The 25,000-nt window shown below is 38.7% G+C and overlaps 1 protein-coding gene across 1 annotated transcript in view; it reads right to left on the reverse strand.

The window, feature by feature from the left end:
* LOC128684340 (uncharacterized) overlaps window positions 1-25,000 on the reverse strand; it is a 319,293-nt gene that overhangs the window by 273,980 nt on the left and 20,313 nt on the right. The window lies entirely within an intron of this gene.

Here is a 25,000-nt window from a genome sequence, read left to right on the forward strand (position 1 = left end):
ATGTATGAATGCATGAACTGAAAGTATTATATAATCGCCGTTTCGGCAGTTTTTTAAAGTTAAGGTTATTTTTTTCTTGAAATCAGCTGTATATATGTGTATATATATATATATATATATATATATATATATATATATATATATATATATATATATATATATATATATATATATATATATATATATATATATATATATATATATATATATATATATATATATATATATATATATATATATATATATATATATGTATATATATATATATATATATATATATATATATATATATAAATATATATATATATATATATATATATATATATATATATATATATATATATATATATATATATATATATATATATATATATATATATATATATATATATATATATATTGCTTGGGAGGTGTCAAATTCAAGAAAAACCTGGCATAACAAAGCAATTTCTAATATGTGTTTATTATAATAAATAATTTAGCATAATTCACTACTCTTAGAGATCTAATCGAGCTTAGAAAACAGTGAAGTTTGACATTATTAGATAGGATATAGACACCGTAAGGTGTATGTATATCCTCCCCTTGTGTATATAAATATGCTGAAAATTTAATTTAGTTACTTCTTATGATATTAAATTGTTCTTGACTGGTAGTAAACAGGCTGCATGAAACAATGATCTTCGTCTAGTCGCTGGGCTTTAACTTCCGTTTACCATACTATTAAAAATACTTAATGGGAAGTAGTCGTAATTTTTCACACACACACACACGCACACACACACACACACACACACACACACACACACACGCACACACACACACACACACACACACACACACGCACACACACACACACACACAAAAAAAAGTAGTTACTCTAAAGAAATAAAGGAAGAAAATTATAACTATGCATGTGCAGTGTTGATGCAAAGAATACCTTAGATATTGTTTATAATACCATAAGTAACAGATTAAGTAATTTGATAATGGTAATAGTTTCCTTTACAGAAGCCGACCATTTGATCTTTCTATCTTACGTATATCACCTCTCAATTTCTTAGACGCCTCTCCCTTTCCGAGAGCCCCGTCCCTTCTCTCCCTTCTCTCCCTTCACGGGAGCCCCGTCCCTTCTCTCCTTTGTCTCCCCTAAATCCTTGCTCCGTCCTTTTAGATCCTTGTTTCGTCCCTACATGCTTTTCTCTATCATTCATCCTCCTCCCTCTCCTAGATCTCTCACCTTTCCATAGATCCCTCACCCTTCCATAGATCCCTCACCCTTCCCATAGATTCTTTTTCTAATACTGGAATGGTAATGGGTAATCCCTTGTTACCAGTAGTAAGCCAGTGGGTTTAAGTATGTTGTCAATATTCTTTGTTTATGATCCACTTCAGAACGTATAAATTCTTTCTTTACCTGCATAAACAGTTTCGTTCAATAATCTAAATTAAGAACTGTACTAAAACGATGCTTGATAATTTGATTCCTATATAAGAAAATTATCTTAAATCCTGACTATATAAAAGAAGAACAATATATTTTGATCGTCTATGCATTATAATTTTAACCACCCAAGTTAGGGTACAGCAAAAACGACTCTCTTTTCTATTTGTTAGGGGTCCTAGCATTTATAATATTTATTATTAAATGATGAAAATTGCAAAAATATTAATTAATAATGCCCGGGAGGAAGCCAGAAAATGATATATGACAATGACGTAGAGAAAAAAATTTGTAAAAGAATTGTGGATTTAGTACATGGTAAAGTGAGAACATGTCATAAATTTCGTAGGCATTCCAATATTTTAACATACATAAGTTGAGTGTAAAAAGCACAATAATAAGGAATTCTGTTTATGTTTCCTGGTTCTTGTAAGCAGTGAGTACAGTAATTAGAATGTTGGACAAACAGGAAAGGAGTTGGATCTGAGTCACCAATACAGAATGAAATTTCAAGTGAAAATGAATGTAGAGTATTACTAAGTACTTTTTTTTATTAGCCATTGACTGTTTACTTAATTAGCAGCAAGCTAACATGGCCTCAGATATGGACTGGAAAGGAATTGATTTAGCTAATTATCAAGCACATTACTGAATATTGCTATTCATATTGAAAAATACAAGAACATAAGAATGAAGAAACATTACAGCAGGCCTACTGGTCCATGCTAAGCAGGTTCACCTCACACTGCCCCATAAACACTCTTGTACCTGTTCAGCATATTTTTTAAGCTACTCAAAGTTCTCGCTTCAGTTTTGCCATTGGGAGTTTCACTCATCCACAATACTACTGTTAAACCATTACTTCTCTATATCCTTTTCAAAACTTAAACTTGTTCAACTTGAATTTACTGCTGCGAGCCCTCACTTAGTCAGATATTCTCAGGATATGAAAATAAAGTTAGGACTCGCAGCAGTGAGTTCAAGTTGGTTAAAATACTTCACAGAATAATACTTAATATTACCAAAATTTGTTTAAACTATTAGAAAGACAATAAGTATTACCAACCATAATGCTAACAATGGCAACAAACATAATATAAAGTATTACTGAGTATAATGCAGAGTATTACCAAGCATAATGCCTAATATCAACTAGTTTAGTGATAAATATTAAATGGTATAATGCAAATAACATCCGTATAATCGGCACAGGAATGAATCAACTTGATCTATTTAGTAAAAACTTTCTTTCAACATTAAAAATAAAAACTTCCTCCTTATGTATACTCTAATTCATATTTGTTATTTTGTTATAACATCAAACCGGTCATTGCCTTCAAATTAAAATAATTGCATATATATTCTTATACCATGTGACAATTAAAACGTAAAGCCTTTGTAATCACCTCTCTTCATAAAAAAATTATTTACATAGCATATGGAGATTTTATATGGTTATGTATCACTCGCAATATATATATATGTCGTGCCGAATATGTAAAACTGGTCAATTAGCAAGAACTCATTTAAAATTAAGTCTTTTCTAAAATTTTCTCTTATACGTTTAAAGATATATTTTTTTTATTAATGTTGATGTAAAAATTTATAATTTTTCATCAAAAGAAACTTAGAAAACTTACCTAACCTTATTATAACAAGCGCAATTTATTTTAGCCTAACCCAACTAAATATATTTTAGATTTGTTTACAATAATTTAATACTAAACAAACACAGTGAAATATATTTTTTTCGTTAGGTTCAGAATGATTTTGGCGAAATTATTACATACACAAATTTTCACTTGTCCTATATGGCAAGATGAGCGTTGCTATTTAAGCCAAGATCGCAAGTTCTGCCTATTCGGCACGACATATATATATATATATATATATATATATATATATATATATATATATATATATATATATATATATATATATTATATATATATATATATATAAAAGAGGAGGCAGTTAGGGTAAGATATAAACAGCTATTGGAGGATAGATGGGCTAATGAGAGCATAGGCAATGGGGTCGAAGAGGTATGGGGTAGGTTTAAAAATGTAGTGTTAGAGTGTTCAGCAGAAGTTTGTGGTTACAGGAAAGTGGGTGCAGGAGGGAAGAGGAGCGATTGGTGGAATGATGATGTAAAGAGAGTAGTAAGGGAGAAAAAGTTAGCATATGAGAAGTTTTTACAAAGTAGAAGTGATGCAAGGAGGGAAGAGTATATGGAGAAAAAGAGAGAAGTTAAGAGAGTGGTGAAGCAATGTAAAAAGAGAGCAAATGAGAGAGTGGGTGAGATGTTATCAACAAATTTTGTTGAAAATAAGAAAAAGTTTTGGAGTGAGATTAACAAGTTAAGAAAGCCTAGAGAACAAATGGATTTGTCAGTTAAAAATAGGAGAGGAGAGTTATTAAATGGAGAGTTAGAGGTATTGGGAAGATGGAAGGAATATTTTGAGGAATTGTTAAATGTTGATGAAGATAGGGAAGCTGTGATTTCGTGTATAGGGCAAGGAGGAATAACATCTTGTAGGAGTGAGGAAGAGCCAGTTGTGAGTGTGGGGGAAGTTCGTGAGGCAGTAGGTAAAATGAAAGGGGGTAAGGCAGCCGGGATTGATGGGATAAAGATAGAAATGTTAAAAGCAGGTGGGGATATAGTTTTGGAGTGGTTGGTGCAATTATTTAATAAATGTATGGAAGAGGGTAAGGTACCTAGGGATTGGCAGAGAGCATGCATAGTTCCTTTGTATAAAGGCAAAGGGGATAAAAGAGAGTGCAAAAATTATAGGGGGATAAGTCTGTTGAGTGTACCTGGTAAAGTGTATGGTAGAGTTATAATTGAAAGAATTAAGAGTAAGACGGAGAATAGGATAGCAGATGAACAAGGAGGCTTTAGGAAAGGTAGGGGGTGTGTGGACCAGGTGTTTACAGTGAAACATATAAGTGAACAGTATTTAGATAAGGCTAAAGAGGTCTTTGTGGCATTTATGGATTTGGAAAAGGCGTATGACAGGGTGGATAGGGGGGCAATGTGGCAGATGTTGCAAGTGTATGGTGTAGGAGGTAGGTTACTGAAAGCAGTGAAGAGTTTTTACGAGGATAGTGAGGCTCAAGTTAGAGTATGTAGGAAAGAGGGAAATTTTTTCCCAGTAAAAGTAGGCCTTAGACAAGGATGTGTGATGTCACCGTGGTTGTTTAATATATTTATAGATGGGGTTGTAAGAGAAGTAAATGCGAGGGTCTTGGCAAGAGGCGTGGAGTTAAAAGATAAAGAATCACACACAAAGTGGGAGTTGTCACAGCTGCTCTTTGCTGATGACACTGTGCTCTTGGGAGATTCTGAAGAGAAGTTGCAGAGATTGGTGGATGAATTTGGTAGGGTGTGCAAAAGAAGAAAATTAAAGGTGAATACAGGAAAGAGTAAGGTTATGAGGATAACAAAAAGATTAGGTGATGAAAGATTGAATATCAGATTGGAGGGAGAGAGTATGGAGGAGGTGAACGTATTCAGATATTTGGGAGTGGACGTGTCAGCGGATGGGTCTATGAAAGATGAGGTGAATCATAGAATTGATGAGGGAAAAAGAGTGAGTGGTGCACTTAGGAGTCTGTGGAGACAAAGAACTTTGTCCTTGGAGGCAAAGAGGGGAATGTATGAGAGTATAGTTTTACCAACGCTCTTATATGGGTGTGAAGCGTGGGTGATGAATGTTGCAGCGAGGAGAAGGCTGGAGGCAGTGGAGATGTCATGTCTGAGGGCAATGTGTGGTGTGAATATAATGCAGAGAATTCGTAGTTTGGAAGTTAGGAGGAGGTGCGGGATTACCAAAACTGTTGTCCAGAGGGCTGAGGAAGGGTTGTTGAGGTGGTTCGGACATGTAGAGAGAATGGAGCGAAACAGAATGACTTCAAGAGTGTATCAGTCTGTAGTGGAAGGAAGGCGGGGTAGGGGTCGGCCTAGGAAGGGTTGGAGGGAGGGGGTAAAGGAGGTTTTGTGTGCGAGGGGCTTGGACTTCCAGCAGGCATGCGTGAGCGTGTTTGATAGGAGTGAATGGAGACAAATGGTTTTTAATACTTGACGTGCTGTTGGAGTGTGAGCAAAGTAACATTTATGAAGGGATTCAGGGAAACCGGCAGGCCGGACTTGAGTCCTGGAGATGGGAAGTACAGTGCCTGCACTCTGAAGGAGGGGTGTTAATGTTGCAGTTTAAAAACTGTAGTGTAAAGCATCCTTCTGGCAAGACAGTGATGGAGTGAATGATGGTGAAAGTTTTTCTTTTTCGGGCCACCCTGCCTTGGTGGGAATCGGCCGGTGTGATAATAAAATAATATATATATATATATATATATATATATATATATATATATATATATATATATATATATATATATATATATATATATATATACATATATATATATATATATATATATATATATATATATATATATATATATATATATATATATATATATATATATACATATATATATATATATATATATATATATATATATATATATATATATATATATATATATATATATATATATATATATATATGTATATACATATATATACAAACACGCAGAGAAACAGGCAGTGATTGTGAGAGGTGGAAAAGATAGGTAATAAGAAAGGAAGACACGAGAGAGCAGCCGCTACACGCTCGGTTTCTGCCTAATTTCCAGTCTAATTTTCCTCGCCAGAAGAAGAAAAATAATAATAATAAAAAATCCTTCCTGAAATTCCGGGTTACGGTCGGCGCCTCAGCGAAATATGAAACAACGCGGCGGTTCTCATGCAGATGGTGTTATACACGCCCTCCCTCCCTCCCTTCCTTCCCTCCCCTCCTTCCCTTTCTTCCTTCTTGCTGCCCCTCCTTCCTCCTACTTACTGCCCCCCCCCCCACCATTCCTCCGCCCTCAACGCAGACAAAAAGGAAGAATATCACGGGCAATACAATCAGCTCGGCGAAACACTCAGGAAAGGAGGCAAAATTGCCCTGAAGATACGTCCCCGGCGGTACCCCCCAGCTACGGGACTCAGGTCCATTCTGCCCCCACAATAGCCACGTAATTGCATGCTGCGGGATTCTTTTGTAGGGTGTACGAGGAGCCGGGGTGCGAGCAAGCTTGATCCTCACCAGCAAGAGTCTTCGGGCTGAGGGAGGGTGGAGGAAGGGAGGTGAAGAGAGGAAGCAAATGAGGATGAAATGGTGGGATGCAGAGAGGGAGGGAGGAGTGGATGCTGGGAAGATAAGAGGGAGGGGGAGAGGAGAGAGAGAGAGGAGATAAAAGCAAGCTTTTATCTCCTTACGACCGTAATACCGTGAATGTTTACAAAATAGTATATTAATAATAAGGTGTGGAAGCTGTGAGCTCAGATAAGGTATACCCTGTGTTCTCCCAAGTGAATTTCTGCCTGAATTTCCTGTAAATAAACTTCAATGAAATCTATCTGCGTAGAGGTATTTTGGTGGGAAATGAATTTAATTTTGAGCTTTTGCTATCTACTGGGGTTAGAGTCAGCGTTCTTAGTATTTTATACACATAACTTGCTAGGAAGGCGAGCATCAAGGGGTTAACGGCTCGGAGACAGAGTCGCAATTAGCGGAAGAAGAATCGAGGCTCCACCAATCATTGTTCTGAATGACTCACACTGGTTTAGCACTGCACGTAATACAGGGATATAACTATCTAGTTTATATGCTTTGTTATTCTTGTTAGTATATTCTCTATATTTTATTTCAATCTTTATTATTATTATTATTATTATTATTATTATTATTATTATTATTCATTATTTTATTATTACTGTTATTATTATTATTATTATTATTATTATTATTATTATTATTATTTATATTATTATTATTATTATTATTATTTATATTATTATTTTTAATTATTATCATTATTTTTATTATATTATTATTATTATTATTATTATTATTATTATTATTATTATTATTATTATTATTATTATTATTATTATTATTATTATTATTATTATTATTATTATTGTTATTTTTCGATGGGCCTAACGACCGACTTATATATAGGTCATAAGACTATCTTGTCTCGACACTTGCATACTTGACAACTAGGAAGGAACTAGGGACAAATAAGCCTCTCCTCCTGAACGATAAGTCCCATAGCATGACACTGTAGTCCGGAAGTGTGAACAAATGGGTATCATCAGAGTAGGGTGTAAGTTATTGTCAGGCATATCTTCCCTGATAAAATGGTTTATTTGTCTAATACAAGCAGCGTACGCTATAGATATCCCACGTGCGAAACCTGGTGCTCGACGGAGAGACTGAAGTCTGAGGGTCAGGGGTGTATTGTTACTCAGAAGAAAACACTGATGACAAAAAAAAAAACATACGAAAGGAGCACTGTACTAGGCCTACTGGCCAAAGCCGGTCAGGTCCAACTCACACCCATCCACACCCACTTGTGTATTTGTGGAAAGACACTTCCATACAGTTCAGGACATATGTTAAAGGAAAGGTTTCGCCACGAGCGGCTTCTTCAGTTCTCATACAGTGATAACTAAGAAACAATATATATATATATATATATATATATATATATATATATATATATATATATATATATATATATATATATTGTGGCAGGAGTCAGGTGAAAGGGCGCGTGGGTAACAGTGGTAGTAGTGGTAGTAGTAGTAGTAGTAGTAGTAGCAGCAGCAGTAGTAGTGGTGGTAATAGTAGTAGTAGCGGTGGTAGTAGTAGTAGTAGTAGTAGTAGTAGTAGTAGTAGTAGTGGTAATAGTAGTAGTGGTAGTGGTAGTAGTAGTAGTAGTAGCAGTAGGAGTAGTGGTAGTACAAATGTTGAGATGGCCTGGGTTTGAGAAGGACCTGTCAACATTATGTTACAGTGGTCTCCTGATTTGGTTATAAACGGTTGATTAGCAATTTGAATATAGTGTAACATCTGGACTTTTGATGGATAGTGTTACTGACAGCAATTAGGGCAGCCTTAAACACTTTCGCCTTGCTGACTTGGGGCTGGTAGACATTATGGTTTACCGAAGACCCAAAACCAAATTTGCCCATGAGACCTATTACATCTGGTATTGAGTACTATAAGAAGCTTGCAGGTTTCGACGTCACTGCCTTATTCACCAATGTTCCAGTTACTCAAGCCATTGATCTTCTTCACAGGGTGATTAATAATGATACATTGTTACCTGTACCTTGCAGGGATTTTGTGAGCCATGTCGAACTGTGTTCGTTATAATTGTTTTAGGTTTGAAAACATCAAGTATAAACAACTGTTCGGGCTAGCCATGGGCTTATCCCTTAGTGCAGTATTAGCCAATCTATATATGGACGACCTTGAATCCAGACAGATCTTAAAAAGCATCCCCAGATCAATTACATGGATGCCGCACGTTGATGATATTTTGGTCATTGTATCCAAAAATCTAGAAGTACCATTAATACTCTGGAACTTGCAATTAAATTTACCCTACAGGAGGAGGAGGAGGAGGAGGAGGAGGAGGAGGAGGAGGAGGACAACGAATTACCATTTCTCGACGTTCTCTTACTCACAGGTGAAAACAGACTTTCTTTCAAAGTCTACCGTGTAGGTATCTACAAGAACGAGCGTCTACATTTCTTCTCTCACCATGGTACAAAACTAAACGTGGGGTAGTTGTGGGCTTCTTTCTGAGAGCTTACAGAACTTTTAGTTCACAGTTCCAAGAGGAAGAATTCATATACATCACACATTTTTTCAGTTCGCTACACTTCCCCCTACACCTTATACATGATTGCAGAAAACGTGCAACACGCATCTTCAGCAAGACTTACACCACTCCAGTTGAAGGAAAGCCTCCAAGTTACATCGTTTTACCGGTCAACAACGTTGCAACTAACGTTTCTAAAATTCTTGACAGAAAACTTGCTAAAATATCCACTAATATTTACTATTAGAATCATAATGTAAAAACCTAAGAATGACTTTGGCACTATACCATGTGGAGAGTGTGACAAAGTATATGTGGGAGAAACAGCCAGATTTCTGGATATTAGGATCAGGGAACACAAGAACGCTTGAAACCGTGATTACCGCAGAAACGCATGTGTTCAACTCAGGGACGATGTTGGACACCTCATGAAATTCAGTGAGGCTAGAATAGCCATTAAGGAAGAAGATTTAAGACTGTGAAAGGGCATAGAGGCTGCCCTAATTGTTGTCAGTAACACTATCCATCAAAAGTCCGGAAATTACACAATATCCGAATTGCTAATCAACCGTATATTACCCATTCTGGAGACCGCTGTAACATGTTGACAGGTCCTTCTCAGTCCCAACCTATCTCACCACAGTTGTACTACTACTACTACTACTACTACTACCACCACCACCACCCACGCGACACTCCACCTGACTCCTGTTGTTAGGTGAGACACATATGCAACAGTTAGGTATCTTTATTTCCAAACGTTTCGCCTACACAGTAGGCTTCTTCAGTCGAGTACAGAAGAGTTGATAGAAGCAGAAGAGACTTGAAGACGATGTAATCAGTCCATCACCCTTAAAGTTTTGAGGTGGTCAGTCCCTCAGTCTGGAGAAGAGCATTGTTCCATAGTCTGAAACAATATGGAGATGAAGTGACAGGATGGAGCCTTATATAGCGCCAGGAGGTGAGACGTAGGTCACTAGTAGAAGTAAGAACGCAGATGTTGGGAGGTCAGGTCCCTCTCAAATCCAGCCGTTCTCACTAGTAGAGGTTGTCGAAGTTGATTGCAGGTCTGTACCAAGATACCCTTGTGTTGCAGTGCCTGACAGATTGAACATTAAAATGGTATAAAATACCGACAGGTTGTTAGGTGAGACACATATGCAACAGTTAGGTATCTTTATTTCGAAACGTTTCGCCTACACAGTAGGCTCCTTCAGTCGAGAACAGAAGAGTTGATAGAAGCAGAAGAGACTTGAAGACGATGTAATCAGTCCATCACCCTTAAAGTTTTGAGGTGGGTCCCTCAGTCTGGGTATCTTGGTACAGACCTGCAATCAACTTCGACAACCTCTACTAGTGAGAACGGCTGGATTTGAGAGGGACCTGACCTCCTATCATCTGCGTTCTTACTTCTACTAGTGACCTACGTCTCACCTGGCGCTATATAAGGCTCCATCCTGTCATTTCATCTCCATATTGTTTCAGACTATGGAACAATGCTCTTCTCCAGACTGAGGGACTGACCACCTCAAAACTTTAAGGGTGATGGACTGATTACATCGTCTTCAAGTCTCTTCTGCTTCTATCAACTCTTCTGTACTCGACTGAAGAAGCCTACTGTGTAGGCGAAACGTTTCGAAATAAAGATACCTAACTGTTGCATATGTGTCTCACCTAACAACCTGTCGGTATTTTATACCACTTTAATGTTCAAGCTGTCAGACACTGCAACACAAGGGTATCTTGGTACAGACCTGCAATCAACTTCGACGACCTCTACTAGTGAGAACGGCCGGATTTGAGAGGGACCTGACCTCCCAACATCTGCGTTCTTACTTCTACTAGTGACCTACGTCTCACCTCCTGGCGCTATATAAGGCTCCATCCTGTCACTTCATCTCCATATTGTTTCAGACTATGGAACAATGCTCTTCTCCAGACTGAGGGACTGACCACCTCAAAACTTTAAGGGTGATGGACTGATTACATCGTCTTCAAGTCTCTTCTGCTTCTATCAACTCTTCTGTACTCGACTGAAGAAGCCTACTGTGTAGGCGAAACGTTTCGAAATAAAGATACCTAACTGTTGCATATGTGTCTCACCTAACAACCTGTCGGTATTTCATACCATTTTAATGTTCAACCTGACTCCTGCCGCTATATATACTCGTTTCCTAGTTATCTCTGTATTAGGATTGAAGAAGCCGATCGTGGGGAAACGTTTCCTTTAATAAATGTCCTGAACTGTACATTAGTATATTTTTCCACATCTTGTCGGTATCAACATTTCCTACTCACGTATTTGCCTAACCTTTCTTAAAACTACACAATATTTTAGCTTTAATGACGTTACTCGGAGGTTTGCTCCACTCACGTACAACTCTATTACCAAACCAGTGCTTTACTCTATTTTTTTCTAATTTAAATTTAAATGACGTTGAAGTGTGCAACAGGCAGTGTGTTGACTCCTTGGCGGTCATGATGCCACATTAAACCGTAAGTTAATCTCGGCGTAATCGGGGAAAAAGCAAGTTTGCTTCCACTTCCAGTCTCTCAATCTGGGTACATCACAACGCTCAAAGACACGCACGCAAATAAATTTTCCGAACTTCTTCCTCTTTAAGGTAGCATCGCTTGCCGTTTCATACATCTTCGATTTTGGATTTTATCAGGGTCATATAAACAATAAAGATTTTCTCTTGGCTCCCCAATAGGTGCCGGTGATATAATGTAAGATATTCAGACACTGACCGCAGCATGTGACAAGGATTTCAACGTGGTTTTTTCTCCATTTGAGCTTGCGGTCGAAGTGGCGACTCAGGAACCTAGTTGATGACTGCAGTGGTAACAACATTGTCACCAAGACTTAGTGTAATGTTAACAGGAGAGGTTGAATGAACGAAGACGACTATAATACTTACAGTAGCAGACAACTTTTAGCGCCGCTACATCGCGCAAGGTTGGGCAAACTCCAGAGCAGTTTGAATCCGCCCAGCCGAACATTTCGCCTTCAAAGATGAACGCTGCGACTCACAACCATCAACATAAAGTGAGTATTCAGGTTTCTCGGGACGAATGCTGGAGACAAGTCATCGATCGACACAGAAAATAATGTTGAGCTTAGCTCACAGCCTTGCAGTACCCACTACCGAAGTGACGTGATGTACGCTGACTGAGAAGGCTCTATCTTCAGTTTTTTCAATAAAACGACCTCTTAAACATTTATCCATTTTTTGGACATAGAGGGAGCTGTTTAGCTTTACGTCCAAAATGTCGCAATGCTAAATTATTTGCAGGTAAAATCCTGAAGTACATAAGAACATAAGAATGGAGGGACACTGCAGAAGGCCTACTGGCCCATTAATTGACGCAGCGTGCCTCCGTTGGTGAGGACTGCACACTGTCTGTTATTTAACAGGTTCTGTGTCCCTAAGGGAAAAGTAGCCTTTGGTTTATCATTATCTCCATGACTTTTCACAGGCAACCTTTATGGAATCAGTAGATCGTACGTGATCAACTCTAGCAACTTAATTATACTGCTGATTAAAATGTCATAGCATGTCAGAACTTACCCCAGAAGGGAAGGAAATTTTACTTTTATAGGGTATTATTGCAAAGCTTAGATCATTATACAGGGAAAACATTTATATGTTGTGATGTTCCCTCTGTGACAACGCCTATGGGTTGAGCTCGGCTTCAGCTTTATTCTGCAAGAAAGATGGGTGGTAGTTGGCCGAGCTGCTGTTGAATGTAAATCTCTTGGCGATGGTGTTGACTATCTCCACCCTGGTGTTGCTAACTGAAAAAGAGATGTGTTGTAGGAAGTGTTTCTTAGTGATACTGTGTACAGTGGACTAGATCTGATTGAATAGTATGTTACTTTTTATGAGTGGAAATACAGCCTAGCCACATGTTTGGCATATATGATTATTCCATATTAGTATATCTGCAACGCTTTAAACCAGTGTCAGTCATATAGCATTAGGAGTGATGGAGATTCGGTCCTCCATCCGCTAAGTGCAAGACACACGCTGCTTAATTGTACTCGCCTAATTGTTTATCTGAATATACGTTTTTCCTGAGGCCGAACATGTTTATATTCTAAAAGGTATTGCGCAGTGTATTCCATCTCGAAAATCCTGATAAGTCTATTCTTAAAAGTAAGTACCTTGCGGCATTCTTGTGTCAGCAAGAGAATCTTATTCTTTTGTGAAAGTATGGAGGCTTTACGAATTGCTAACTCAGCAGCTCTAGTGACTGATGATGTGACGTTGTGTATCAATGAGTAACTTTCACTTCGGGGAATATCAAGGTCGTGGACCCATGAGAATAACCCTCAACCTGTCTGATGTTGTAGGTTTAACTAGGACAGAAAAACGAGGTTTCGGAATCGTAAGAAATGAATATCGGGTAACTGCTACTATCCTAGTAGTCATAAACCCCACAAATAAGGTGCAATATCCTGAGTAGAAAAAGATAAATTTGGCGCTGAAATGTTTCCAGTTTGATCATCTACACGAGTTTTTCTACCGTCGTTTAGAAGAGTGAGGTTAGTATTTAATATTAATTCGGCAATTTGCGTACCTCTCCTGTTTGTTCAAAGGCATCCTCATTAATGATGATGAGCATTGAAATATAAAATAAATTTAAAGTGGGCAACGAGATCAACAAGCAAGTTTATCCCATCAAAATTCAGTGTCTCGGGCTTAAGACAGTAACGGAACAACACCTAGATACGAATTATTAAAGGTAATTCTACGTGCGACTGCGTTGGGAGCTGAATTCAATAACGCTTCAATAACCTCATCTTCTGTACATAGTTCTACTGTCTTCAAGTTATGTCCTAGAATTTGTATTGATAAAGCCACTGGATGGCGAAACGTCTACAATAAAGATACCCAGATGTTGCATATGTGTCTTAATCTCAACGCTTCAGTATCAAGCGATCTGTTGTGAACACAGATGGACACTTCACGCCCGTCATTTCTTCTATATAAATGATAGTGTTCAAGAGCAGCACAGTCTACGACTATGTTCGTTAGAAGTGTCTCTTATAGGCAAATTGCGAATGGTCTGTGACCATTTCAGCAGCGAAAGTTCCAGGTGTTTGTTTCTAAGACCACGGCAATTCCATTGCAGCTTAGTGAATGTGTTAGTTTAGAACATCAATGCCTTTCAAAGCCATTTGCTTAAGACTTTTTGTTCCCACAATGGAGTCACTGGGGAAGCTATGACAATATCCTCTAGCAATTTCTTAACTGTTGTTTGAGTCAGTGAAAGAGGATACTGATACAGAGTTAGTCTTCGTGGGATCCAAGGAAGTTTGTTATAAGATATTCAATGTAGGTAAGGAGAGAGTGACTAGCAGTTGGCTCATTGATGTCTCTTCTTTTCCTCCTTACTAGTACAAAATAATTAAATGGAGAATCATAAACACGCTAGATAACAGGGATATCTTGCTACTCCTACTTACACTTTGGTCACACTTCACAGACACGCACATGCATATATATATACATACATCTAGGTTTTTCTCCTTTTTCTAAATAGCTCTTGTTCTTCTTTATTTCTTCTATTGTCCATGGGAAAGTGGAAAAGAATCTTTCCTCCGTAAGCCATGCGTGTCCTATGAGGCGACTAAAATGCCGGGAGCAATGGGCTAGTAACCCCTTCTCCTGTAGACATTTACTAAAAAAGAGAAGAAGAAAAACTTTATAAAACTGGGATGCTTAAATGTGCGTGGATGTAATGCGGATGACAAGAAACAGATGATTGCTGATGTTATGAATGAAAAGAAGTTGGATGTCCTGGCCCTAAGCGAAACAAAGCTGAAGGGGGTAGGGGAGTTTCAGTGGGGGGAAATAAATGGGATTAAATCTGGAGTATCTGAGAGAGTTAGAGCAAAGGAAAGGGTAGCAGTAATGTTAAATGATCAGTTATGGAAGGAGAAAAGAGAATATGAATGTGTAAATTCAAGAATTATGTGGATTAAAGTAAAGGTTGGATGCGAGAAGTGGGTCATAATAAGCGTGTATGCACCTGGAGAAGATAGAAATGCAGAGGAGAGAGAGAGATTTTGGGAGATGTTAAGTGAATGTATAGGAGCCTATAAACCAAGTGAGAGAGTAATTGTGGTAGGGGACCTGAATGCTAAAGTAGGAGAAACTTTTAGAGAGGGTGTGGTAGGTAAGTTTGGGGTGCCAGGTGTAAATGATAATGGGAGCCCTTTGATTGAACTTTGTATAGAAAGGGGTTTAGTTATAGGTAATACATATTTTAAGAAAAAGAGGATAAATAAGTATACAAGATATGATGTAGGGCGAAATGACAGTAGTTTGTTGGATTATGTATTGGTAGATGAAAGACTGTTGAGTAGACTTCAGGATGTACATGTTTATAGAGGGGCCACAGATATATCAGATCACTTTCTAGTTGTAGCTACACTGAGAGTAAAAGGTAGATGGGATACAAGGAGAATAGAAGCATCAGGGAAGAGAGAGGTGAAGGTTTATAAACTAAAAGAGGAGGCAGTTAGGGTAAGATATAAACAGCTATTGGAGGATAGATGGGCTAATGAGAGCATAGGCAATGGAGTCTAAGAGGTATGGGGTAGGTTTAAAAATGTAGTGTTAGAGTATTCTGCAGACGTTCGTGGTTACAGGAAAGTGGGTGCGGGAGGGAAGAGGAGCGATTGGTGGAATGATGATGTAAAGAGAGTAGTAAGGGAGAAAAAGTTAGCATATGAGAAGTTTTTACAAAGTAGAAGTGATGCAAGGAGGGAAGAGTATATGGAGAAAAAGAGAGAGGTTAAGAGAGTGGTGGAGCAATGTAAAAAGAGAGCAAATGAGAGAGTGGGTGAGACGTTATCAACAAATTTTGTTGAAAATAAGAAAAAGTTTTGGAGTGAGATTAACAAGTTAAGAAAGCCTAGAGAACAAATTGATTTGTCAGTTAAAAATAGGAGAGGAGAGTTATTAAATGGAGAGTTAGAGGTATTGGGAAGATGGAGGGAATATTTTGAGGAATTGTTAAATGTTGATGAAGATAGGGAAGCTGTGATTTCGTGTATAGGACAAGGAGGAATAACATCTTGTAGGAGTGAGGAAGAGCCAGTTGTGAGTGTGGGGGAAGTTCGTGAGGCAGTAGGTAAAATGAAAGGGGGTAAGGCAGCCGGGATTGGTGGGATAAAGATAGAAATGTTAAAAGCAGGTGGGGATATAGTTTTGGAGTGGTTGGTTCAATTATTTAATAAATGTATGGAAGAGGGTAAGGTACCTAGGGATTGGCAGAGAGCATGCATAGTTCCTTTGTATAAAGGCAAAGGGGATAAAAGAGAGTGCAAAAATTATAGGGAGATAAGTCTGCTGAGTATACCTGGTAAAGTGTATGGTAGAGTTATTATTGAAAGAATTAAGAGTAAGACGGAGAATAGGATAGCAGATGAACAAGGAGGCTTTAGGAAAGGTAGGGGGTGTGTGGACCAGGTGTTTACAGTGAAACATATAAGTGAACAGTATTTAGATAAGGATAAAGAGGTCTTTGTGGCATTTATGGATTTGGAAAAGGCGTATGACAGGGTGGATAGGGGGGCAATGTGGCAGATGTTGCAGGTGTATGGTGTAGGAGGTAGGTTACTGAAAGCAGTGAAGAGTTTTTACGAGGATAGTGAGGCTCAAGTTAGAGTATGTAGGAAAGAGGGAAATTATTTCCCAGTAAAAGTAGGCCTTAGACAAGGATGTGTGATGTCACCGTGGTTGTTTAATATATTTATAGATGGGGTTGTAAGAAAAGTAAATGCGAGGGTCTTGGCAAGAGGCGTGGAGTTAAAATATAAAGAATCACACACAAAGTGGGAGTTGTCACAGCTGCTCTTTGCTGATGACACTGTGCTCTTGGGAGATTCTGAAGAGAAGTTGCAGAGATTGGTGGATGAATTTGGTAGGGTGTGCAAAAGAAGAAAATTAAAGGTGAATACAGGAAAGAGTAAGGTTATGAGGATAACAAAAAGATTAAGTGATGAAAGATTGGATATCAGATTGGAGGGAGAGAGTATGGAGGAGGTGAATGTATTCAGATATTTGGGAGTGGACGTGTCAGCGGATGGGTCTATGAAAGATGAGGTGAATCATAGAACTGATGAGGGGAAAAGAGTGAGTGGTGCACTTAGGAGTCTGTGGAGACAAAGAACTTTGTCCTTGGAGGCAAAGAGGGGAATGTATGAGAGTATAGTTTTACCAACGCTCTTATATGGGTGTGAAGCATGGGTGATGAATGTTGCAGCGAGGAGAAGGCTGGAGGCAGTGGAGATGTCATGTCTGAGAGCAATGTGTGGTGTGAATATAATGCAGAGAATTCGTAGTTTGGAAGTTAGGAGGAGGTGCGGGATTACCAAAACTGTTGTCCAGAGTGCTGAGGAAGGGTTGTTGAGGTGGTTCGGACATGTAGAGAGAATGGAGCGAAACAGAATGACTTCAAGAGTGTATCAGTCTGTAGTGGAAGGAAGGCGGGGTAGGGGTAGGCTTAGGAAAGGCTGGAGAGAGGGGGTAAAGGAGGTTTTGTGTGCGAGGGGCTTGGACTTCCAGCAGGCATGCGTGAGCGTTTTTGATAGGAGTGAATGGAGACAAATGGTTTTTAATACTTGACGTGCTGTTGGAGTGTGAGCAAAGTAACATTTATGAAGGGGTTCAGGGAAACCGGCAGGCCGGACTTGAGTCCTGGAGATGGGAAGTACAGTGCCTGCACTCTGAAGGAGGGGTGTTAATGTTGCAGTTTAAAAACTGTAGTGTAAAGCACCCTTCTGGCAAGACAGTGTTGGAGTGAATGATGGTGAAAGCTTTTCTTTTTAGGGCCACCCTGCCTTGGTGGGAATCGGCCAGTGTGATAATAATAAAAAAATAAAATCAATGAGAGAAGTGGAGGCGCAGGAGCAGGGGTAGAGTCTGGGCACCAGCACTGCACATTGCAGGACGAGCCACAGGATACAAGACGTTCAGATTTACCTGAGAGTACAGACGTCTTTCTCAGTCTTGAATATGGGACAGTTCGGGTTACTAAGAAAATAAGCGCCTTGGCAGTCAAGACAAGCTTGTGATGTGCATGTAGTATTAGGCCTCATGTTCCTTACTGGCACATTTTTTTCATTGTGGATCGGCGGTGCAACACTTCTGAACGTATCCGTATTTCTGGCCTCGGAAACATCAAAAGGCATTAGGACTGAAGACTTTTATCTCAACATCTCAACATGGGGTATCCAGTTCAAATGTATTCATGGAATGCTAGACAAAACAAGACTTTCTTATACCTTCAACAAATTTTGTCATGAACTTAACACCAATGATTTCATGATCCTTCAAACCAACTTTATCATAAATCTATTTCTAACGATCACCTGATCTTTCAGTTCATTTATTAACAATGTCGGCTTGTTCCATATCCAATAGATCCCTGCAGGAGACAAGTCCTTTGAAAGAATTCGTCTTAGCAGTGAAACCCTCTTCAGTACAAGTCGTTGACCTGAGCAAGTCTTAACAGTGGCTAACATATATCCAGTAGTCAGTTTCTTAACATTTTCAACAAAACCGACCTGACCATTAATAACCTCCTTTCTCAAGAAGAGACTGTGGGAGGTAAACATCACAAAAGTGCAAAACGGGAACATGCAGAGCGAATATCAGGCTAAGGTTGACCGGAACCTTCTCTCTCTCCCTCTCCCTCTCTCTCTCTCTCTCTCTCTCTCTCTCTCTCTCTCTCTCTCTCTCTCTCTCTCTCTCTCTCTCTCTCTCTCTCTCTCTCTCTCTCTCTCTCTCTCTCTCTGTCTCTCTCTCTCTGTCTCTGTCTGTCTGTCTCTCTCTCTCTCTCTCTCTCTCTCTCTCTCTCTCTCTCTCTCTCTCTCTCTCTCTCTCTCTCTCTCTCTCTCTCTCTCTCTCTCTCTCTCTCTCTCTCTCTCTCTCTCTCTCTCTCCTATGGAGGAAGAAGGAAGACAAAGAGATAGTTTCATAGGCCATGATATGCTCCATGGAGTCATCGGAAAAAGATATTCACCAAAGATTAAAGTAGTAAGTAGTGACCTGCCACTCTATAAAGGTCACGATGTGTTTGGGCCGACTGGGCTGAATTCTCGCAAATGGATTCCTCGTAGTGCAACCCAATATGTTTTGACAGGTCAGGTACGCAAGGGTTAATGGGCCTGGCAAAACCTCCAGCAGCACAACATCTAAAAGCATGCCACAGAATAATTCCACTGGAGTGTCTCTTAAGATTACTGAAACTTCTGTCGTTTCTGTACTCTTTTGCTATGTTGTGGTATTATTATTATTATTATTATTATTATTATTATTATTATTATTATTATTATTATTATTATTATTATTATTATTATTATTATTATTATTATTATTATTATTATTATTATTATTATTATTATTATTATTATTATTATTATTATTATTATTATTATTATTATTATTATTATTATTATTATTATTATTATTATTGTTGTTGTTGTTGTTGATGCTGTTGTTGTTTTCTTAAAAAAATGGATTGTAGCTAGTCAATATATTTTATTGAAATATTCCAGCTGCAGAAAGAATTTAATTTGTATGTCATTCCAAGAACTCTAATGTCGTGTGAAAATGAAGCAAACATACTACTGCGCTCAACGATATGATCCTCATTTAACGTGAAGAAAGAAACATGATATATTACTGTGACATACTATAATAAGGGTTGTGTTCTGTTATAGTATTATGTGTTGTCCTATATTACTGAGAAATACGCTATTACAGAATCAACATGCATGTCAGTCTCCCTATGTGTGTGTGTGTGTGTGTTTCACACACACACACACACACTCTCTCACTCTCTCTCTCTCTCTCTCTCTCTCTCTCTGTCTCTCTCTCTCTCTCTCTCTCTTTCACTCTTGTATCTTCTTTTGCTCTCCTATTATGCACTCGACTCCTCTTCTTCCCTTTGACTCCCCTCGTCCCCCTTCACCTGATTCTCCTTTTCTTTGATCCCCTGTCCCCTCTTCTCTCCTTGGACCCTAATTTCCTTACCCTTTCTTTTGACCCCTCACTTGCTTTCTCTTTGATCCCCTCTCCACTCCACTCCCCCTCTCTCCTTCCCTCTTCACCCACTCTCCTCTTCATTTCCCTTCTCTTTTCCCCTTCACAGTCCCTCCTTTTATTCCTATCTTCAAGTCTATTTCTCTTTCTATCGTCTCTCCCTCAGATTCAGTCATAGTGAAATCTCCACAGGCAATGGTAGGACGAAATACAGGAAGGGGTCATAGTCACGATATACAAAATACTCAGATGGAAAGTTAGGAGGCTCAGAGAGTTTACTATCGACGTTACAAGATCAACTGGACACTTACGAAAATTTCAACTGATCCACGAAATAATCTGAAAACGTTTTCGTAACATGAGATAAAAAAAAACGTGGAATGTGTTGAACGATACTGTGGCTGCTGGCTCCATACAGAGCTATAAAAAATACATGACGTAGCTGTTTTTAGTCTGTCGTCAACAACCCTCTTTTCCCCAAAAATCAGTTAGGTAATTACAAATAGGCAATTATTGCCATACAATTTCCAGAGAAGATTGAATCTAATGCTTCATTGTGTGTGGATGATAATCTGTCTCTTGGTCTTTAGGCAAGAGACTCATTATCTTCCACCACGGCTGAGGGATCTCAAACTATCTCTCCTCCTCGTTTACTGTCTTCAGGATTATAATTCAATTCCGTATTCGACTGATGAAGCCTGCAGCGGAGGCGAAGCGTTTCGTCACTGAAGATATCTAGTGATGCAGATGTTTCTTGCGAATTAAGTGTAACTTTGTAAACCCGTTGATACGCTATATCAAAAATACTGAACGTTTTTATAAAAAAAATTGATAAATTATGTAAAGAAGACGGGACGTAACGAGCATAGTTATTTCAGCAATTACGAAAAAGTCATTACTATTAGTAAACTCAGCAATTAAAGAACTCAACCTGACGAGCTGGAGGACAAGAGGGGTAGGGAGGGAAAGGATCATGTCGTATAAAATACTGAGAGGAACTGGCAAGGTGGACAGGGACAGAATGTTTCAGATATAGGACACAGGAACAAAGGTACACAACTGGAAGTTGAAAACTCAGATCAGTCACAGGAATGTCAGAAAGTATTTTTCAACCTTAGAGTTGTCAGGAAGTGGAATAATATGGAGAGTGATTCATTGAAGGCAGGATCCCTAAAATGGTTTATGAAGAGGTACGATAAACACTTGGAGCAGGGAGAGTGGAACTAGTAGCGACTAGCAAGAGGCAGGGCCAGGAGCTGTGACTCGACCCCTGAGTAAGTGAGTATGCGCACACACACACACACACACACACACACACACACACACACACACACACACACACACACACACACACACACACACAATCATTCCGTGTATGTTAGGCCCATATTGGAGTATGCGGCACCAGTTTGGAACCCACACCTAGCCAAGCACGTGAAGAAACTAGAGAAAGTGCAAAGGTTTGCAACAAGACTAGTCCCAGAGCTAAGAGGTATGTCCTACGAGGAGAGGTTAAGGGAAATCAACCTGACGACACTGGAGGACAGGAGAGATAGGGGAGACATGATAACGACATACAAAATACTGAGAGGAATTGACAAGGTGGACAAAGACAGGATGATCCAGAGATTGGACACAGTAACAAGGGGACACAGTTGGAAGCTGAAGACACAGATGAATCACAGGGATGTTAGGAAGTATTTCTTCAGCCACAGAGTAGTCAGTAAGTGGAATAGTTTGGGAAGCGATGTAGTGGAGGCAGGATCCATACATAGCTTTAAGCAGAGGTATGATAAAGCTCATGGCTCAGGGAGAGTGACCTAGTAGCGATCAGTGAAGAGGCGGGGCCAGGAGCTCGGACTCGACCCCCGCAACCTCAACTAGGTGAGTACAAACACACACATACACGTAGTGGAGGAGGGATCCATACATAGCTTTAAGAATAGGTACGATGAAGCTCATAGAGCAGGGAGAGAATGGACTTAGTAGCGACCATGAAAGAGGCGGAACCAGGAGCTGTGAATCGGCCCCTGCAACTACAATTAGGCGAGTACACACATACATGCACTCAACGTTGATACCTTATGAAGACATACGCCCCTGTTGCCTTGTAATAATAATGTTCCATAATTCAGTCATTATATATATTTCCTAATGAGGAAAATGTGAGGCAGGCAATGTGAAAGGTGTCAAGTTAAAATTAATGGCAATATCGGAAGAGCTGGTGTTGACACATCAAAATATCAGAACTTACAATTATGTCTCATGGATAATCCAGTTGTTTCACGATGGAGCGCCCCTTTAAGGAAGGCGTAATACTGGTGAAGGTCTCTTGATCGAAGGAAGTGGAGCTATTGCTTCCCCTTCTGGAAGGAAATCTGATTACTCATGGCCCCTTATATCTATTTGGGATCTATAAAGACCTGTTTTAAATATTAAGTGAGCACACTCAGTATCTGAGATCATTTAGCCTGTTTGTTTCATTATTATTATTAATATTATTATTATTATTATTATTATTATTATTATTATTATTATTATTATTATTATTATTATTATTATTACTACTACTACTACTACTACTACTACTACTACTACTACTACTACTACTACTACTACTACTACGTCCTTCTCAGTACAGCCAGATGACCGTAGTTAAATTTTCCATATTGAAAATCAGGGTTATTATTGATTCATCATTTTTTCTTACCTGGTGTGGCAGGTGACGCTGTCTGGCTACACTGTCACCAGGAATGTACTGGAATAAACTGTCCGAACTGATTACTTTCGCTGGTTTATCTGAACGTGTTCGTCCGTACATCTGAACCGATTCACTTGTTTAACAAGACCTGATCTCTCGTTAGTCTGCATCTGATCGCCCTTACTGAGGATACAGCAAATACCCCAGGTGATATTAACCAGGTCTTCCAGTATGCCACAGAATACAATATGATGTTTAACGAGGAAAAAGTTTAGTTACTTCTCTATGAACAAACTGAGCAAATAAAAACTGAAACAGGGTATAAAACAAATTCATTCCACTCAAGAGAGTGAAAGATTAATGTGAAGCTGTGAAGCGCTTAGGAACGATACCAGACTGTCCTTTATTCAATGATTACGAGTAGTGCTCTCATATACACACGGAAAAGCTGGGTAACCAGAACTTTCATGACAATACATGTTAACCCAGTAATGCTCTTCTGTAAGTTATATTTCTTGCCTTAAAGATGCATGACTTTTAAAGGAAGCAAAATCGCATATCTGGATAATGTACGAAGAACCTTTACTGCCCATATATATTCATCCACGCACATAAATTAAAGAGTTCGTCAAATGTCCTTCGAATTGTACTCTCTGGAACATAGGCGAGAAAGCTTTATTATAATTTACAACTGAAGAATTCTTGAGTGAGTGGTCCAAAATCTGCACTCTGAAATTGCTCCCACCCACAAAAGGCTTGTACATACAAAAGGGGGATTTATCAACGGACCCCTTAGCTATCTCCGAAAGGAAACTGGATAAGTTGGGTGTTGATCAGCCGGGCTGTGGTGCCTTCGGGCGGCCGTCCTGATTGATCAAGCCATCAAGAGAGAAGCCTGATCTGGAACCAGGCAGTGGGATCAGTCACCCACCAGAACTTCTACAGTTAATTTGGATCATCATCATCATCATCCAAAGAGAGAGAGAGAGAGAGAGAGAGAGAGAGAGAGAGTATGTGTTACCGACACCTGCCTTTATGAATGAGTGTTATCAAGGAAGTGAGACATCCAGATGTATAATTAACGTTGGTCTATTCATCTCGACACGAGCGGAGACACTCTCCTTATTTACAAGGACCCCCAACACACTCTTTACTCGAAAGACGCCAACACTCGTTATTTACAATGAGCTAACATTCTCGTTGTCTACACGATTCCAACACTAATTATTTACAAGAAGCCAACAGTCTTGTTATTTACAAGACACCAGCATTCGTTATTTACAATACTGCAACACTGTCATTATTTACAAAACTCTAACACTATCGTTATTTACAGAACTCTAACACTCGCGATATTTACAAGAAGTTATCACTTGTTATTCACAAGAAGTTATTTTCGTTATTTACAAGACTCCAACACTCTCGTTATTTACAAGACTCCAACACCCTCGTTAATTACAAAACCCCAACACTCGTTATTTACAAGACTGCAGCACTCTCGTTATTTACAACAAGTCAACTTCGTTATTTACAAGAAGTCAAGGCGTATGAAAAGAATATTAACTTCTTCAACAATATGTTGTGTTCCTGTCATTCCCTTAAGAAATATTATCACATTCTCATGAGAAAAACCTTAAATATAACTGAATTACCCTAAAAAATCATACGCTTTCATGTAAATCCACTTGGAAACAAATTTACCATTGCACTTGCGTTATCGTGGCAATGAAAAAAAAAATCATGCCAGAGTTTTTATTATGATTTTTTTCCATGCACTTGTGTGTTTATATGAATTTTAATTGAATAAATGCTTCAGAGTTTTTTCATGTAATTGTTTGCCTTTTAGCACCAAAAAAAATAATTAATCACCATGTTTTTTTCCTACAAGCACTAATTAGACAACGCTGTGTCATTAAACTACAAATATTAATTAATAAATGCCACACCTGTCCTTGCAGTTACGAACGTTAATTAAGCAACGTCACGCTCGTGCTGCCTTCCACCGTAAATATTAATCACCACACATCGAACCTGTTGCTGCCTTCCAACCCCAAATTTCTAGTTGAA

Source organism: Cherax quadricarinatus, chromosome 4, assembly GCF_038502225.1.
Source record: "Cherax quadricarinatus isolate ZL_2023a chromosome 4, ASM3850222v1, whole genome shotgun sequence".
In the NCBI taxonomy this organism is placed as follows: Eukaryota; Metazoa; Arthropoda; class Malacostraca; order Decapoda; family Parastacidae; genus Cherax; species Cherax quadricarinatus.